Source organism: Planococcus citri, chromosome 4 (assembly GCF_950023065.1).
Source record: "Planococcus citri chromosome 4, ihPlaCitr1.1, whole genome shotgun sequence".
NCBI classification, from domain to species: Eukaryota; Metazoa; Arthropoda; class Insecta; order Hemiptera; family Pseudococcidae; genus Planococcus; species Planococcus citri.
In genome coordinates, this window is record NC_088680.1 from 51,830,704 (window position 1) to 51,846,993 (window position 16,290).

Consider the following 16,290-nt stretch of genomic DNA (forward strand, 5'->3'; position numbering starts at 1 on the left):
ATACATTTCGATTACAAAATCTATTCGCACTGCTGCACTTGGGTGTTTTTTTAACCAACCCTTTCGTCAATTTGATCCAGTTCGGTTTAATCAATAAGTTCGATTTCATCTTATGGCATAACTGTATGATTAACAAGTTACTAGGAATGAGAATTCACATTCGATGCGAAACACTCTGCGAACGGATCTTTTGTTATTTTTCCATCACATGGATAACTTCAATTAGCCTCGTAACATTGTACTTAATGAATATTATAACCAACATTTACGACTACTTTCCCTTAACTTTGTTCGAATTATGGGCTTTGACACCAGTTTTGGATTATATTACAATCATATCGGCGATTTTAAAGCTACACGAGACTGTTCTGAATAAAATATTGTCGACTAAACGAATACCATGGGCTCATGGAAATCATAAACGGCGCTATTGGCCTAAATGCATTCGTAGGTACAGTTCGACAAATAATGGTCGAACTTTGAAAAAATTGAAAAAAATGCACAAGGTTATTTTGAGCGTTTGTTACGACGTGGTTCCTTACGAATATGGATTCAGTATTGTGTTTTTGATCGTTTCGTATTTTTTGAGCATTTTACACGATGTTGCGTTGTTTTTGCCTTTTGTGTTCGAAATAAAGATAGCTGCCTCGTATTCTTCCAGAACCGTTTTCAAATTTATATTTCTAGTTATTTTTTTCACCATTGGAGAAATTAACACGAAGAAGGTGTGTATGGTTATTTTGCATTTGTTGTTTTAGAATCGATATAGGTATGTAAGTATAATGGGTACCTAAACCTTTGTAAGTCTAGGTAGTTTTATACGCACCTGTAGCAATTTAGATTGATTCGTGATTGTCCTTCATTCCTGATATCTCGTTTAGTTTTTGACTTTTAGTGAATTGCACACTTTTTTGAAGTGGACATTCCCTCTCTCAATGACCACTTCTATCAATCTTTTGGTTTATTAGGACTATTCGGCAAAATGAAATCTCCCATACTTACGTATCTGGTGGCAGGAGTAGGTATACTTACACAGAAAATAGGAAATAAACAACTAGGAAAGTTCTAAATCACTCTGTCACTGATTTTGATCATTTGTATAGCTGAAACATCGGAAATTGGGAACCCTTGGGATTAAGAACTTGAAAAAAAAATTGAGCAGCCAAATCGGAAAATTGAGGCTCTTAAGGGGGTTTGAATTTTCCAAAATGGTTCAAAAATGCATGAATTCGTGAAAAAATATTTGTTAGAAAATCAAATCTATTATAGTGACATATTTGAATTACAATTATCTACGTTAGAGGCTCAATTTTGATGTAAGTGGCAATATTAGTATTTTTTGAAGACTCGCAATTGAAAAAAAAATCCAAAAATGAGCGATTGGGCGACTGGACAGTTACAATCCGAGGGATCTCGTTTCTAACTCATATTCCAACATTCAACGCGTGTTGAGGACCAATTTGAACATCAAAGAAAAATTTTTATTTTTGATTCCAAATTTTCTTTTTTAGAAAATGCCCCAGCTGAAATCTGAAAACAGGCGTTCTGAATCTACAACTTTTTAAATCTTTCATAAAGGTCATATTCCAATCACCAACGCGTTTTGAGAGTAAATGAGTGAAAAAGACTGTATTTTTGGGTCCAATTTTTTCAAAAAAAAGAAAAAAAAATCCGAAACGTGGATTGAACAGTAAAAACGTGGGAAATTACTTTTTATAGCCGTAACTTTTCCATTCACCAGGGGTTTTGAGGGAGCTGAGTGAAGAAAGTTTATTTTTTGGTATAATTTTGTAGAAAAATGTCCCTTTTCTCGGTGGGGAAACATGAGTAAAGAGAGGTATTTCTCGGTTCAATTTTTTTAAAAAGAAATCCTAAAATCTTGAAATGTGAGAGAGACTGGGCAGCTACACAATATATAATTCTATCAATGTCCGTTTCCAGATCATAGTCCAATTGATAACTCGTTTTGAGAGAGAATGAGTGAGAAAAAATGTATTTTTTTTACCCAATCTGTTTCAAGAAAGTGTCCAAAAATCTACAAATTTACAATTGGGAAGCTATTATGCCCCCATCTGGAAATCTCCTTTTTACGTACCTAAAATTCTAACCACCAATGTGTTTCTAGAAAATATGAGTAAAAAAAAAAAGTATTTTTGAGTCAATTTTTTTTTTTAAAATGTTCTAAAAATGTCGAAATGTGTCATTAGACAGCTACAATTCTGGTAATTTTCCTTCTGAGCCATATGTATTTTAAGCCACCAGCGCGCCCTGAGAGAGTGGAAGTATTTTTTGGGCTTGATTTTTTTCCAAAAAATTCTGTCAAGACTCGAAAAGTGCAATTGAGCTCTGGGAATCGCCATTCTAAGTCATATTTCAATCACTAACACGTCTTGAGGGAACCATGAAATTTTTTTAAATTTCAAAATGTGCTATTGGGTAGTTACAACTCTAGAAATCTCTTTTTTAGGCCAATTCCAATCATAGGAGAGTTTTGAAAGAACACGCGTGTGAAAAAGTGTATATTTTTGAATCCACAACTCTGAAAATGTTCTTTGTAGGTTATGTTCCAATTACCAGCAGGTTTTGAAAAAATACGAGTAAAAAAAAATTGTATTTTTGGGTACTATTTTTAGGAAAATGCTCCAAAAAATCTCGGAACATGCGGTTGGGTAGCTACGAATTCAAAGAATCTCCAAATTAATGTCCATGCTTTGATTTGAAAAAATGAGTAAAATCAGCCACTGAGTGATCCATAAATTCCCTTGTACAGTACCACAATCCCTCATAATATATTTTTTTCTCATAAGGAGGTAGGTACATATTTAGGTGTAAGTTGACGAAAATTATGAATCAAAAAACCATAATGTAGGTACTTATATGTGCGGCTATGCTGAACACTCTGAATGAGAAGTTTTCTTTATTTTCTAAACTTCATCCTTGACTTTAATAAATACGTGAAAGAAAATTACAAAACATGGCCATCATCTTGTACAAACATGAGAAGTACCTTCCATCAATTTCCATTTGACATTTCCCTTTCATTACTTTTTTTATCGTGACCTTTCACTATTCACTCAGCATTGTCAGTCTGATGTTTCAGGATGAGCTCGATGAAAGCCAGTTACATGTTGCTCATCATGATGATTTTAGGATTACATCGCGTTCGCCGAAAAAAACATACAAAATTGGCAGCTATTTATTTCGCGATGTGTATTTGCCTAAATTTAATTTGTGTGTATCATGGTTGGATTTTGTTTGCCCATTTCGACGACTATTCATTTCGATTGCGTAACGTATGCGCATTGCTGCATATTGGTGTTTTTTTATTCACTCCTTTGGTCAATTTGATCCGATTCGGTTTAATCAATAAGTTCGATTTCACCTCGTGGCAAAAGTGTATTATTGACACGTTATTAAGAATGAGAATTCGCGTTCGACGTGAAACCTTCTGCGAACGGATCTTTTGTTATTTGTCTATGACGCTGATAACTTCAATTAACGTTGTTGCATTGTATATTATGAATCTACCCAACATTTACGACTATGTTCCTTTACTTTTATTCGAATTATGGGCTTTGACACCGGTTTTAAATTATATTACAATTATATCCGATATTTTAAAACTACACGAGACTGTTTTGAGAAGTATACTGTTGACTAAACGAATATCATGGGCTTTTGGAAAGGGTAATCGACGTTACCCTTTGTGCTTTCGTATGTACAGTCCAACCAATGGTACAACTTTGAAAAAATTGAAAAAAATGCACAAGGTTATTTTGAACGTTTGTTACGATGTGATTCCTTACGAATACGAATTTAGCATTGTGTGTTTGATCGTTTCGTATGTTACGAGCTTTTTACACGATGTTGCGTTAATTGTACGAGTACCTGTTATGTTCGATATAAGGATAGCTGCATTGTCTCTTTCTAGAACCGTTTTCCAATTTACATTTCTGATTATTTTTTTCACAATTGGTGAAATTAACACGAAGAAGGTGTGTATGGTTTTTTTTGGATTTGTTGTTTCAGAATTTATAAGTATATTTATGCTCTTAGGCATTTATTTACATATGTAGGTAATTTAGGTAGATGTTTACTTATGTAAGTAGTTTTTTATGCACCTGTAGCAATTTATATTGATTCGTGATTGTCTTTCATTCTTGATATTTCATCTAGTTTTGACTTTGAGTGAATCTTTCCATATCTGGAAGCTGGAGTAGGTACAAAATAGGAAATAAACAACTAGGAAAATTCTAAGTCACTCGGTCACTGATTTATGATCATTTGTTTAGCTGAAACATCGGGAATGGGGAACCCTTGGGATAGAAACTCTGAAAAAAAACTTGTGCAGCCCGATCGGAAAATTGAGGCTTGATCTAAGGGGTTTTGAATTTTCCAAAATAGTTCATAAACGCATAAATTCGTGAAAAAATGTTTGTTATGCTATAAAATCTCATTTATTATAGTCACATTTGAATTACAATCATCGTTTAGAGGCTCAGTTTTCATGTAAGTGACGATTGATGTTTTTTGAAGACTTTGCGTTTTCAGAACCAATTTGAACTTCAAAGAAAAAATTTTTGGTGCCAAATTTTTCCCTTGAGAAAATGCCCTAAAATCTAAAAATGTGCGTTCAGAATCTGCAACCTCTGAAATCCTTTACGAAGGTCATATTTTAATAACCAACGCGGTTTGAGAGTAAATGAGTGAGAAAAGCAGTATTTTTGGGAATCAATTTTTTCAAAAAAAAAAAAAAAAAAGTACAAAAATATTAAAAATAATGATTGGAGAATAAAAACTCTGAAAATTACCTTTTTTTTTAGGTCGTGTTCCACCCATAAACGTATTTTCAGGAAACTCAACAAATAATGTTTTTTTTTGCAAGGACTAATTTTTTTTTTTTCAAAAAAAGTCCTAAAATCTTGAAATGTGAGATTGAGTAGCTATAATTCTATCAATATCTTTTTCGAGATCAATATATTCCAATTACTAACTCATTTTGAGAGAACATGAGTGAGAAAAAGGGTATTTTTGGACCCAATCTGTCTCAAAAAAAGTGCCCTGAAATCTAAAAATTTGCAATTGGGAAGCTACATCAAGGAATCTCTTTCTCATGTCAAATTCCAAGCACCAACAACCAACATATTGTTTCGAGAAAATATGAGAGAAAAAAGTGTATTTTTGAGGTGATTTTTTTCTTCAAAAAATGTTCTTAAAATGTCGAAATGTGTCATTTGACTTGCAATTTTGTTAACATTTTTTCTGAGCAATATTTTAGCTATACCAACGCGTCTTGAGAGAGTGGAAGTATTTTTTGGGCTTGTTTTTTTTTTCTAAAAAATTTTGTCAAGTCTCAAAATATACAATTGAGCTCTGGGAATTGCCATTTTGGGTCATTCCAATTACCAACACGTCTTGAGGAAACCACGAGTAAGACACCTAAAGTGTATTTTTGGGGCCAATTTACTTTTAAACTAGGTAATTTTTTGGAATTCCAAATTTTGCGATTGGGTAGTTACAACTCTGGAAATCTTATTTTTCAGGCCAATTCTAATCATTGACGAGTTTTGAAGGAACACTGAGAAGTAGTGTATTTTTGGGTTCAATTTTTTTTTTTTTAATTTCGAAATGAGTGATTGCATCAACACGTTTTGAAGAAATTTGAATGAAAAAAGTGGATTTTTGAGCCTAACTTTTTTCAAAAAAAATTTCCAAAGTTTTGAAATGCGTGATTCGAGCAGCTACAACTCTGAGAATGTTCTTTGTAGGTCATACTCCAATTATCAGCACGTTTTGAAAGAACACAAGTAAAAAAATTATATATGTGGGTCCAATTTTCAGGAAAATGCTCCAAAAAATCTTAGAACATGCGGTTGGGCAGCTACAAACTCAGAGAATCTCCTTTCTACATTTTCAACTACATTAGGAACATGTTTTGAAGACCACTTTCGATACGATAAGAAAAAGTGTACTTTTCAATATTTTTTCACATTTTCTAAAAAATGTGGGCTCCCCAAAAAAACATTATCTATTTCCTCTACCCCCATCAAAATTTTCCGTTTAAATATGATTGTAATTCAAGTCTGGCTAGGAATAATGTTAGTGACCTTTCTAGGGATTACAATATTGACCAATCAATTTTTTTTTTATCAGAGTATGCAATTTTTGGATAAACTTTGCAGAAACCTTAATTTTCTGCGTATGAAAGCTGAATTTTTTTTGAAAGCTAACAAATTAATGTCCATGCTTTGATTTAAAAAATGAGTAAAATCAGCCACTGGGTGACCCAAAAATTCTCTTGTACAGTACCACAATCACTCACATATTGTGGGGTAAGTTAACGGAAACCATGAATCAAAAAACCATAATGTACGTACTTATGTGTAGGTAGGTACTTATGCTGAACGCTCCAAATGAGGAGTTTTCTTTATTTTCTAAAATTCATCCTTGACTTTAAATAAATACGTGAAGGAAAATTACAATAGATAGCCATCATCTTATACAAACATGAGAAGTACCTTTCATCAATTTTCAATTTGACATTTCCCTTTCATTTTTGTTTTTTGTCGTGACCTTTCACTATTCACTAGCATTGTCAGTCTGATGTTTCAGGATGAGCTCGATGAAAGTCAGTTATGTTGCTCATCATGATGATTTTAGGATTATATCGCGTTCGCCGAAAAAAACATACAAAACTGGCAGCTATTTATTTCGCGATGTGTATTTGCCTAAGTTTAATTTGTGTATACCATGGTTGGATTTGGTCGGCCCATTTCGACGACTATTCATTTCGAATACGTAATGTATGCGCATTGCTGCACTTTGGTGTTTTTTTATTCACTCCTTTGGTCAATTTGATCCAATTCGGTTTAATTAACAAGTTCGATTTCACCTCGTGGCATGAGTGTATGATTAACACGTTATTAAGAATGAAAATTCGCGTTCGCTGCGAAACCTTCTGCGAACGGATCTTTTGTTATTTGTCTATGACGCTGATAACTTTAATTAGCCTCGTTATATTGTACGTTATGAATATAACCAACATTTACGACTTCTTTCCTTTAGTTTTATTCGAATTATGGGCTTTGACACCAGTGTTAGACTATATTACAATTATATCGGCGATTTTAAAACTACACCAGACTGTTTTGAGAAATATACTATTGACTAAACGAATATCATGGGCTTATGGAAATCGTAAACGACGTTACCCTTTGTGCTTTCATAGGTACAGTCCAACCAATGGTAGAACTTTGAAAAAATTGAAAAAAATGCACAAGGTTATTTTGAACGTTTGTTACGATGTGATTCCTTACGAATACGAGTTTAGTATTGTGTGTTTGATCGTTTCGTACGTTACGAGCTTTTTACACGATATTGCCTTAATTGTACCTCTTTTGTTCGATATAAAGATAGCTGCCTCGTATTTATCTAGAACGGTTTTCAAATTTACATTTCTGATTATTTTTTTCACCATTGGAGAAACCAGCAGGAAAAAGGTTTGTGCGATTATTTTTATTTGGTAAAAAAATAATGTTCCATCAATGTTCAATCCTTCCTCTAGATCCCCCCTCCCTCTTGTCTGATCCACATCCATCGTAAACAGGAGCATCTACTTACATTTTATGCTTCCTTCGATTCGAAATATACTATTAAAAATTACTCAAATTTGTTTACGACTTGTTTGGCGAGACGATACGAAGCTATACAAGTACCGCTGTATTTATAAAGACCCCTTTTTGAATTCTAAATTTTTTTTTGGTCGCTTAAAATGATACGAAAAGAAAAAAGATGTGTACATATCAAAAGAAATATGTTAAAAATTTCAATTTCGCGACTCGTAGATATACTCATATCTGTGGCTTATACTTACGTCATGTTTTTTAGAAAGAGAAATACAAGCAAATTCGATTTCACTTTGTTTCGTAGAAATAGTGGTATGCTTGTAAACATTGTATAAAAAAGGAATATGAAATGTAATAATATCGTTTATAAGCATTCCATATGACCTTGAATTTCCTTTTTTATTTTGCGGTGGCGTTATTTGGTGAAATGAAATTATGAATAAAATCGAGTGGCCGTGACGATAGGCTAAGAATGAGCTCTGAAGTGTGCGGAGGTCGGTGTTTTTCTTTTAACAGTGGCTTTTTAAAAAAAATAGACGCATATCGGGTGCTTCTGCTTAGATCGTGAAATTAATTTAAACGTAATTTAATCGAGGGATTGCTTTATATGCTTGCAGATTAGAAATGGTATTAAAGATATTCACAAGGCGATTATCGTCGAGACTACGTTCCCGATTGATTATCAGGTAAATACGCTCTGTACACTATATCTATGTACCTCTAATACCTACATAGTGTATGGTTTATTTTTCAGCTTAAAATGGAAATCTTTTAACGCGGTGACTTAAATTAATTTGTTTCTGTTGCAGTTGAAAAATGTATCTTTGATTTATTTACCTCGTGATTTAACTTTTAGAGCTGGCTCATTAATGCGGATTAGCTGCGAACATTATTTATCGGTGAGATTTTCAATCGAGTAAAAGTCTTACGTAGTATACAAAGTGTTTTAGGTGTAGATTGATGCAATCGTTTCGAAAATACGAGTACAAGCTCGAAAAAAATCTTGCTTGAAGTAATCCTCAGTCAGTAGTTGGCTAATCACCGATTGATCAACTCGTCGTAAATTTTGATGTGCGGTTTTTTTATTTGAAAAAAGAGAAACAAAAAAAACTAGTTGAGAGCTCATTTTAAAAAAAAATACTCTATAACAAAGGCGTTGGATAGGCACGAAAAGTATGCATGTACTTATACTTATTTAACACGTTTTCTCTTATTTTAGAAAGGACTGTGTTTGCTCAAGTGCCACTTCTATCATTTATGTGAATAAAACGTTGTTAGGAAAATTATTTCATTTGATTTTATCGTATTTCTAGATCATTTCCATATTGACTGGATACGTGATTTTGCAAATTCAAGCTCAATTGTAAGATTTTCCAAGTTGTAAATTGGTAATTTTAGTATTTAGTATGATTTTTAAGTGAGACTTATAACGTGTGTTTTATTTACCAGGGTTTGGCATTATGATTTTTAATGAAAACGTCCAAACAAGCTAATGGTCTCTAGATTTCAGAATTCAAACAAGAACAAAGCAGAGGAAGAGACAGTGAGAATTTATCCAGAGACAGTAAAGTTTTTATTAATAGGTACATATTCTGTAATATTTTATATTGATATTTCAAACTTGTTCCTAATTTGTGACAATACTTAATATTTTTACTTAAATAGAATAATAGTGTTGAATTTTTTTTTGTAAACAGTTAGATTTTTCGCTGGTATCTTGAAAAAAATCGACAAATTTTTCAGCAGAATATATCGGTAAAATTTGCTTGAAATTATCAGAAAATTATCACATAAAAATAGTAAAGAAATAAGGGAAAGTAGATAATCACAATTAGGTACTTAAGATTGACTGAAATGTTAAGCTCGCAAAATTGATAAAATAAACTTAAAATTATGCGATGTGATTGTAAAGCTTTTCCAAATCTGATGAAAAATGAACTTCAAGTATTTGAAAATGATTAAACATGATGTAAGAATTCATAAAAATTTCAAAAGATGTTCAGAATATCAAAAAAATTAGCTTAGTAATAAGAAAAATTGTCGCGAAAATTTGCTAAAAATTGCATGAAATAAAATTAGCAACATTTCCACAAAAATCTGCTAAAAATTGGCTGAAATTATCAGAAAAAAAGAAAATTGACATGAAATGTCGAAAAATGAAGAAAAAGTCCATCGAATATGAACAAAATAATGCAAAACAATAGGTAAGTAGGTAATAAAAGTCCATACAAAATTAGCTCTATCTACACGGAAAGTATTGAAAATGAAGTGTAAATTTTTTCAAAATGTAAAATATCAAAAATTTATTCAAAAAGAAAAAAAACAGCGAGTAATTGGCCTAGTCCAAAAAATGTTTGAAAATCAAGAAAAAGAGTTGGAGTAATCTAAATCAAATCTTGTTTTCATGAAAAATAAGTAAATTCATAAAAAATTCATTCAAAATAAAACGAAAATTTGCGAGAAATAATTCAAAACAAAAATCAAAATTTGCCTAAAATATGGCACAATAATTATTCTAAACTCAACAGCAAATTAAGAAAAATCGTCGGGAAAAGAAGAGAAAAATATCAGAATATCGATGCTTAAATTTGCTGAAAATTGTGTTAAAAATTGCCCAAGATAGATACAGAAAAATCACTCGAAATTGCTAAAAAATTATCTAACAAAATTTATGAAAAAATGATATCACCCATACCTTCAAGTCCCTTAGGAGGGGGAGAGGGCGAGGAGGGTTCAGAGGGGTACGATCGAAAAAATGAGCCAGAATTGGAACTGAGAGCCTTCATATGTATCAATAACAAAAAATATGCATCTTGATTTTTGATTTTTTTTTGACAAGACCATATCTCATTCCAAAAATTAGTTGGTGGTAAAAAAATGAAAATTTGTTGCCTGCTCTGTTGTAGGTAATTTTTTCAAATTTTTAAATGGTTGCTTTAGTATGTACGGTCTATGTACTCATTACAAAGAGTTACGCTTCATCTTAAAAGTTATATTCGAGCTTTTCAAACTTCAGAGACTAACTTAGACTTTCCCATGTATTCTCTTCAAAATCATGTAAACTGACAAGCTCCAATAATTCAACCAGTCCTCGATTTTTAGCTGAAATTGACGAAAAATACCAAATCTGTTCCAAACGCGTATTTACGGCGAACCGAGTATGCAATTTTATTAACGCGTTAATAAAATTGCATACTCGGTCCGCCGAAAATGCGCTTTCACGAACATAGTGATTTTTGTGAGTTGGAAAATCTGCTCGCGAACCCTTTAAATTGATTTTCTTATTTTACTCGCCAATTCACCTTCACATTTTCGAAAAAAAAAAACAAAAGAAAAAATTAAACTCGAGAGAATAAAACGCAATAGCGAACCGATCTCGTGAAAAATCTACCTCATATCCGCGAAAAAACAAAACCTTCTCATCGACATTCACGAACACGAGTCATGAAATCTTCATCGAGAAAGTCGCTATTCGAGATTCAAGATTCAAGTATCAAAAATATTTTCCGAAGAATTACGTCTTCCGTTCATTTTGCATTGAGCTAGCGAAATAAATAAAAATACACCCGATGTGATTATTTATTATATACGCTTTCCTAAAAAGCTATTTGAAAATTTCAATACGTAAATGAATATTTTTTTCGTAGGTGCTCATATTTCGCTACCTCATTGCACAATATGATGAGAATATTATAAACGTACCTATTTGTAGTTATATGAGCGTATATTACGTATAAGCGACCATGTTGCGAGGTAGATTCATTCCCCAAACTCTATAGTTATGGCACACTTTATAAAGTTGAAATCGTTAAAGAAAAAAAAACCATCACGTATAAAGTTTATTAAGAACGAAAACACCATGAATTGTGAAATCTTTCCGCGTTATTGCTTCATATACAAAGTAAATCGAGTACGATGCTTATGCAAGTAAACTTTAATGGAAATGCATTTCGCATTATTCCTCTCTTCTTTACGAAAACGTACGTGTATCAGAAATCTTCGGTCAATAGCTCGACGATACATAAGTTGGAAATTTCTTCGTGAAAGAAACATCGCGTATGGTTTTTAAATTTATCGAAGAAAAGCAATCAGGTCTCAAGAAGAAGGTACCTAGACCTACATATTCTATTTGTGAAAATCCATACAAATATAATGACCTGGAATTATAAAAATTGTTGGTCAATAAATAAGTACAACTTACTACATAGCTTGCATTTTACAATATAGTACGTTGATAAATGAAATTAAGTATAAAAATTTAACCCCCCCCCCCCAAAAAAAACAGAAAAATTGATTGAAAAATATGGGATAAGATTTTGAAAATTGATTTTTGTTTTCAAGATACAGAAAATGGGTGCTATTTTTGAAAAATTTCCATTTACCCTACTTCAACTGCATTCTGGGCTAACTGTTTTTTGCTACCCCCCCCCCCCCACCATCACAAAAAAGTATCCCTATAACAACAAAAAGGTCGTGAAGAGCAAACAAATATATACACAAACAAATGGCATTTATGATGGAGAGTAGCAGGTTCAGTGCGTGGCTCATTAATGCGGTGGTTCTATATTCAAAGCATTTTTGTGTGTAGTTCTTTTTTGGTATTGGTACAAAATTTACTGTTTGGAAGTCCTTAGGCAGTGTACCTTCATCATATATTTTGTTTATTATCTTCAACAGCTCCTTTTCATACTCTGGTGTTAGATGTTTATCAAGCCCTTACAACAATGACCATGCTAATTTTGATGTGAATGTCGACCCATCCACATCCGTCACTTTTGGATGCCGCATGTCGACATAAATTTCGACTCTGTGTCGAGCCAATTGCTGATGTAATCAGGGATGCTAACCTTAATTATTTTAATTATGATTATGGTTTCACTCCAATTTTTCCGTGAAATTTTTTGGTTTTCAGTTTGGTTTTGAAATTCAAAATTTCGGTTTTTGGGTTCGGTTTTGATCTTATTTACAAAAATTTTGGTTTCAGTTTCAGTTTTTGGTTTCTTTCGGTTTTACATAATTTTTTTTTTTTTCAAATATCTTCAATTCAAAATCTCTCAATTTCAGGAAACAAAGTAGGTAAGTATAGTAATTTCATAATAATTTTAAAAAAGTAAGTATATTATATTTTTCAAGAACAATAATTATATAATTTTTTTAATACATAAATTTGTAATCAAATGTCAAAAAAGTGAAAAAATCGCAAAAAATGAATGGCAAAAAAATGTACCTAATAAAAAAAACTGAAAAAACCCAAACCAAAAACCGAAATAATGCTTGTTATGGTTTTTTACTGTTTTTAAAAAACCTATGAATGACACAGGGGCGAAATTTACATTGATATGTGGGACCAAATGTGACATTTCTTGGCACTTCTGCTCATACCACTTGTTTTTGGCCATTCTACACATTCCCATGATCTCATTATTTAGCACCGTGTACTCACTACTAGGTCTGATTGCTTTTCTTCATTCTTCCATCAAATCCAGTATCTCTCGAGTCATCCATGGTTTGTGTTTTCTACTTTTCTGCTGCTGTTTCAACCTTTCACTTCCATGCTTGCCACTTCTCCTCAATACCTTGTTCTTCTTCCAACTTGTCTTCCTTTTGCTTTCCCAGTTCTTCTCAGAATTTCTTTTGTACATCTTTTGATTTGATTTATGCAATGTCAAGTTGTTGTGTAAGAGGGTAAAATGGCTTAAAGACAGTGATAGGAAGGTACCTATAATCCGTTGTGTTGTTTCCTGGAAATATCCCTTGGAGCATTTTTCTTCTAAATACTCACCAGAATACCTCACATGCTCGGCTAGGGTGTGAGTAGGAAAGGTTGCTTTTACACTCTTAACAGATGTTCACACACACCATAAATAACAACAAGAAATACATGATGAAATAATATAATGAGTGTGATATTAACAACACTGTTACATGAGCTATCTAATTACATACTTAGATGTATTCGGATAGGTTAACATGACACTTTTCTTAACCTAATTATACACTCAACGGTGTAGGTGGCAGTAAGGTATCCTTCAACGAGGAGTCCCGATAATGTTCAATGACATATTCTAACCGTGATGGCGACGAGTAGATCACTAATCCTTCTCGCCTACTCGCCTCAAACCTAATCTCAGCGCATCGATCCTTGATAATAACTAAACACTAACTAGAAATAACTGAAGAATTAATACTAACACTTGACACTCGAGAGTAATACTTATACTTAAATGACTGCATTAACCGATTAACTGTGAATAACATACCCTTGTGCACTCGGATACGTTACTGGTGTTCTGTACTCTCGTCGCTTGGCTCATATGGCTAGCTGACGAGAATACAACGCAGTGTTGCCTCCGTGCAACGCAGTGTTACCATGTGGGCGCGCCCTAAACATACCACGTACGGCATAGTAGTATATCACAGTTGGTATTGTTCTTTGCTATTCTTCTGGCTCTTTATTTTGCAGCCAATAGTTTGTGGTCAGAGTTGCAGTCAGATCTTTCTTTTATAAGCATAAGTATACTTAGTCTATCTGGTTTCTGACTCGATCTCAGAAAGTATCCGCTTTTGAGATGTGGTGCTATGGAAGGCTACTATGGATCTCATGGAAGGACTTCATTACCAACAAGGAAGTATTAGCAAGAATAGAAGAGGAGCAGAAAGTCGTAGGTAGTTGAAGGTATCAAAAACAGAACGCTAAAGTATTTAGCTCATAAAATACAAGAAAACGGTATTTTCATGCTAGCAGTACAGGGAAAAATCCAAGGAAGAATGATGAGAGGGAGGAAACGATCGGAGCTGTTAACACAAAAAACTCACCGGCCAACTCTCCCTGTAAGACCCTGAAATAAACGATCAGATACGCTAGATACCAGCTAATATATAGATGGAAATAGTATACGCTGCATGAGAAATCGCAAATGTGTATGTACAATTTCCAGTCTACCAATTCATTTAACAAATTTTAGAAATCTTGATCAAATACTCATCTTGAACAAGTTTTTCATTTTTCAACAGTAAATTGCGTATTTTATTTGATGGGTAGGTGCGACACATTCATTGTTCATCCCACGTTTTGTCTTTTTTCAACCATACCCAGTCTCGATTGTACTCAAATCTCCTGGCCAGTCTTCCTCTTATACCAGACACTCGTACTGAAAAACAAAAACTACTACCGTTTCGATTGTTTTTACATTCATTAAGCATTTCAAGTAGGTACGTTATGGATATATTTTGACCTTATAACATACGTCATATCATATATTATACTTTTCTTCCTTTGTTAAACTAATTGTTTTGACTTTCAAAGCGCAAGATAATTACGGTCAAAAAAGTTTCTCTATTTATAATCAACTTGAAAGTCATTACGTCGATATTGGGAATACTTTTTTAGAAATTAAAACGAACACCTCGGAAATTGATGCTCAATACTCGGTATGTTTAGTAATAAACGAATATATTTCGCGAAAAAAACATAAAACTGATCCTACTTACGCGTAAAATGAAAACTTTTTTCAAAAAATTCTACAATAAATTTCGCAAAAGTAACGTAACATTTTCACAATGCATTAAACCGGTTCATTATTTATTCAAAATGTTCGGAATGTCGTACATCGAATACAACGGTTGGATTCAATTCATACTGGAAATAATCTACATTATCATCCAATACTCGATGTACTTAGCATTTGTGTACAATTACGAAGTATGGTATTTGCAACATTATCCGAAATTTTTCAAACTCGAGGTCCTCATCACGTTAACAGCGTTCCAAATGTCGCTCATTGTACCGGCGATATGTTTCATTAAAATGAAACTCAAGAATAAAGAAATCAAAAGCATGATCGTCGAATTGGAAAGTATTTGCGTTAATGATACGATTTTGAAGAATATCGAATTTTTTACCATCGGTGTCGTAGGCTTCGCTGGTATAGCACTATGTATGAGTATCTGGATGTATTTTCAAATATCGTATATTTTAAATTACAGCGAGAATTTGGAGATTTCGCTAAAACACACGGTTAGAATTTTATTAGATTTTTGGATTTTCTCTCCTATGGTACAGTTCGTCTGTTGGACTATGTTGATTCGAGTGCTGTATGCTAAAGTTGCGAATCAGATGAACGAAGATATTGTTTTGTGGTCCTGTTTGACCAAACGTGTCAGCAGCCAGGAAGATATGCAGCTTAAACGCTACATACGTACTTTGAAACGTTTACTGTTATTCAAGTCGCGATTAACCGATACGTACGGATTATGTGTGGCTTTGTTTATATTCAACTCGACGATTTTCATGGTCTACGGTGTGCTGGTGGCGGTATTTAGGTTCTATAAGCCGCAATATTATTTGACTTTTGCCAAGTACCTGACTTTTCTCGGATGCACACTGGTGGGCTTGTTCTGGAGCGCTAATTCGTTCACTTTGAGAGTAAGTACAGTTTATTTTCTTCAAATTGTACTGGGCTTGATACGTTGATCTAATTTCATTTTATATAAATTCAAATTCTACTTTCAACTGTTTTATTCATGGCCTAGAATTCTAACAAAAGTGCGAAGGAAGATGAAAACATATACGAGATACCTACTAATTTTATTTATATCCAACTCAAATTTGAATAGTAAAGGGCCAAGAGTCAAAATATACTTAAGACCGTCTGAGCCATTTCAA

At 33.1% G+C, this 16,290-nt stretch overlaps 1 protein-coding gene and 1 long non-coding RNA gene across 5 annotated transcripts in view; one reads left to right on the forward strand and one right to left on the reverse strand.

The window, feature by feature from the left end:
* Window positions 1-16,290, reverse strand: part of LOC135844985 (cardioacceleratory peptide receptor-like) — a 295,508-nt gene that overhangs the window by 60,763 nt on the left and 218,455 nt on the right. The window lies entirely within an intron of this gene.
* Window positions 8,158-9,202, forward strand: LOC135844995 (uncharacterized). The gene is made up of 4 exons (XR_010558688.1): window positions 8,158-8,311; window positions 8,435-8,524; window positions 8,939-8,988; window positions 9,075-9,202. It is a non-coding gene; the product is annotated as an uncharacterized LOC135844995 (long non-coding RNA).